Consider the following 4,192-nt stretch of genomic DNA (forward strand, 5'->3'; position numbering starts at 1 on the left):
AGTACGTCGGGCGTAATCCCCAGTACGCGCCGCATACTGGGTGGCGCTCCTCGATTCCGTGGTGCAGCCGGGTACGCTCAGCGTACACATCTGGTACGCGCAGCGTAACCCGGAGTGTTGACTTTTGGTTGACTTTTAGGGTTTGGTCTATTGTGGGGCCTTTGAGCTATGGGAGGGGTAAAATGGTCTTTTACCCTTCTGAGAGTGACATAAAAGAACATAGTCTAGCCTTTGAGAGTAATAATAAATAGAGTGTAATTTTCATATGAATAGGCGGAGGCTAGGCCAGCGTTACCGAGTCAGAGATTTACCGAGATACCCGAGGTGAGTCTTCTCACTATACTTTACCTAGTGTGGTAATAGAGTTCAGAGACAGAGTATTATAAAGTTATATGCCAGTGTGATTGCATGCTATTATGTGTTGTGATTGTGATATGTGATATGCATGATTCAGAGTTACAGAGTTGGGACTTTCGGGTCCCTAGAGTTAGGGCCAGAGGGCCCACAGAGAGTTGGGGCTGGAGGGCCCCACTGAGACACATTGACCAGAGGGTCAATAGAGTTACAGCCTCGAGTGGCTATTATGTGATTAGTGTGGTATTTTGGGGAACTCAATAAGCCTTTGCTTACAGTGTTCAGTGTTATGTGTTTCAGGTACCAGTGATGACCGTGGAAAGGCGCCGGCTTGATTCGTACACACATATGGGATTGGATGTATTTTGATCTTGGGAGACATTTGTGAATTGAAAACATGAGCTATGATATTTTGTGAATGAATGGTTTTTATTTAAAAATGTGTTTCAAAAGTGAAAAATTGTTTTAATTTTTACGGTTTTACACCGCCACACATCAGGTGGCTTACGGTGACCCGAAAAGGGGTATCATCGGGACGCGATAGGCATCGGGCGGAGATGGCGATGCTCATGAGGGAAAAAGGAAGGAGATCGATATATATATATATATATAGAGAGAGAGAGAGAGAGAGAAATAATGAGAGGGAAAGGTTTACCAATACTGGAGAACATAGAGGAACAGCGGCCCCTGACGTCGGCCTTGACTCGCGCATCCGTCAGCAGCGAAACAACAATGATAGTGCTCCGCTCACTCGGTGGCTCAACTGATAGGAAGAATAGCGTAACTGGTGGTGACAGTTCCTCCTACTCCAACACTCTTGGCGGCCGCTGGTAGAAGAAGAAGAAGGAAGATGGCGGTTGCAGCTCTCCATATTAGGGTTACGATATTTGCTGTTGAACCTTCATACGAGAGGGTATAAGTCGTCGGGTTCAAGTCCCATGTATATACCAAACTTCCATACACTTTTGTCACAACCAGCCCCTCCTGGCGAATTCTTTTTCAAACTAAATCCAAAATTTACCTTTTTGGCCCGTGCTTCTAAAGTTCCTTTCAAATTATATCCTTAATTTACTAAACAACCCTCGACCTTCAAAATTCTTTACAACTAATCCGAAATTACACTTTTAACCCCTGACCACTAAAATTGTGACAATCAACTTCTCGAAATCACACCTCGCTATATAATTATTGATTTTAGGGCTACTATCCATTCATCAACTTTATCTATTTATTCATTTAATAAACGGGGTGTTACATTTTTATTTTTATATTTTTGCAATTGTAGTGAGAGAGAGAGAGAGAGAGTATTTTTTTTAATTTCTATAATAAAAATATTCAAAAAAAGAAAATACAAAGAATAAATTCTGGGGCAAAACCGTCATTATAAAAATGTTGAAAGCAAATTGGACTAAACTAGCAAGAAAATAAAAAGTTTGGACCTCTGGTGCTAGTCCAAACTTTTTTGGACCAAAGTGACAATTTTCAGCTAACCACAAGGACCATTTGTGCAGTTTTGTCTTTTTGAAACTGCTTATGACTTTTCAACCAAAATAACTTCAAAAAACACTTTTCAAGCCAACACTTTTTAACTTATTGACTTATTGGCTTTTTCACTATAAAAACTTATCCAAACACTTTTTAAAAACTCTTTTTACCACCACTGTAAGCAAATAAGCAATTATATCTAAAAGAGTTTTTAGAGTTCAAAAAGCACTCACAAACATCCCCTAAGTAATAAATTTGGTCATATATGATTTTTTTAAAGGTTAATAATGGTAAATATGATATTTTGATTTAAAGTCGAGCAAATATGATATTTCAAAACTTATTAAGGGCATATACGAAATTCTACCGGTATAAAAAAAATTGGGGGCAAAAGTTGATGAGGAGATGTTGTGGCAGTTAGCAAAATTTACGGCAAAATGGAAATATAATCCGGATCAATATATTTGTTGCTCACATATAATCGTTTTAAAACCCTAAAACCGTTTGAAGAAATCGGCGTGGAAGGGCAGCAGTAGGGGCAAATTACCAAATTCGCAAAGATACACTTTTGAGTTTTCATCCACGCTCGAGGCATGAATTCATCGCGAAACTTAGAATAAATCAAGGTTTATGTATGTATTCAAATAATCTAATACCTCGAAAATACTCATTATCTTATAAGTTTGAAAATGGCTCTTGTTTTCCCATGGCGTGTTTGAGTTTCATTGTATTCTGTTTCACTTCTTTGTTTATATGTACAACAAAAGACCAGAAACTCATCACTGGAATATGTTCTTTGTTATTGTAGTTCCGTTATAGCTGCTCTTAAACAATCTGAAGTTATTTGTATAAGAGGTACTTTTTTGAGTGCTAAAACCAATTCTTTATCGAAGAATTTGCATTAATTTTACCAAACAACCAATTATCCATGTCACTTTTTCAAATGTAGCAATTGCTTAGACAAGGAGTATGACTGAAAGCGAGAATCAAGAAGCATCTAGCAAGAAGAGTTTCAAGACTTGTGATAATAATGATCCATCACCTTGGTCAGATCTTAACCATGAATTGCTTTTTACAGTTATGATGCAACTGGGAGTTGTTGATTTTCCTGCATTTAGTGGAGTCTGTAAGTCATGGAGGTCATTTGTACTTTCTAACAAAACCAAGTTTATGGAGTCCAGGTCACCCATGTCCATATCTTTCTCTACTGAGTCTAATGAAGAAGACTACAACTACTACTTAGATGATATAAATACTGAAGGAAGAAGCTTCAATTTAATTATTCCTCATTCTGGTGGGAGGACATGTGTTGGTTTTACTTGTGGTCACTTGATCTTATTCGGGAGTAAAACTCATGATTTCTGGCTTCTTGATCCTGTCACAAGGCACGGAGTTCATTTCTCTAATATCCCTTCTTCAGTAAGTGATGATCCAGAAAAAATCAGGGGTTTTCTTGTCTTTTCACCTTCAAAATCTCGGTGGGTGTTTGTTATGACAAATGGATCCGCCAATATATGGTATTCGATATCGGGTCAAGCCGAATGGAATCATGTCTCATCAGCTTCTCCTATTGTTGATTTACATGCTTTCAATGGAAAGATATATGTCAGACAACTCTGGTCATTTATGTGAACTGACAATTAATCCTGAGCCTAAATTATCGATACTTGAAACCAAGAATTTTCCTAACTTTCCCAAACTTCAGCAGTTTTACTGCTTCGGTGAAAGCCTTTATGTGAGCAGATATTTGCCATTAGTTGGTCATTACGAATACAACAAACTAGATTTTGAGGAAATGAAATGGGTGTTATGTAAAAGTTCAAGAAAAGCATCATCCGGTAACAACAAGTTGAGGCGTATGGCTGCTGCTAAACAAGGAAAAAGCAAGTTATTTATTTGGCAACATATGGTATACCCCAAAATTGTTTGAATGATAATCTCATAGATAGGCGATGATGACATTTTAGCACTCTTTATCTTTTTCATTTTGAATTCACATGTGTTTGAACTTTTTCAAGATGGTTATGTGTACATCGACAGGTGGAACAACATACTATGAATTTTATCTCTTTTCTATTTGGGTTGTTGTTCTTTGCTCTAAATTTTAGCTAATGCGTTATGTGTAGCACATTGGAATTGTTTTATGCCAAAGAAGGACCTTTTGCTGGTCTTTTCAGTTGAGAAGAAAATGTTATTGAGAATGGTGGCGCCAATTGATATAGTAATTTTTAATGTATTATTTTTGTCATTTTAGAATCAGATCAAATTGGGTAGCCTCTTCCCATTAGATGAGATTGTCTACTTTCATTATTTGAGATTCTCTGCTTTCATTATTTAGCGTGATCAAAAGGAG

General features: G+C 37.4%; 1 long non-coding RNA gene across 1 annotated transcript; it reads left to right on the plus strand.

Annotated features, from left to right (window-relative positions):
• The first annotated feature begins 2,294 nt into the window (after positions 1-2,294).
• Positions 2,295-3,915, plus strand: LOC145051359 (uncharacterized). The gene is made up of 2 exons (XR_013683568.1): positions 2,295-2,694; positions 2,789-3,915. It is a non-coding gene; the product is annotated as an uncharacterized LOC145051359 (long non-coding RNA).
• The last annotated feature ends 277 nt before the right edge of the window (positions 3,916-4,192 follow it).

This window comes from Lactuca serriola, chromosome 5, assembly GCF_051521515.1.
Source record: "Lactuca serriola cultivar US96UC23 chromosome 5, Lser_US96UC23_V15, whole genome shotgun sequence".
Lineage (NCBI taxonomy): Eukaryota > Viridiplantae > Streptophyta > Magnoliopsida > Asterales > Asteraceae > Lactuca > Lactuca serriola.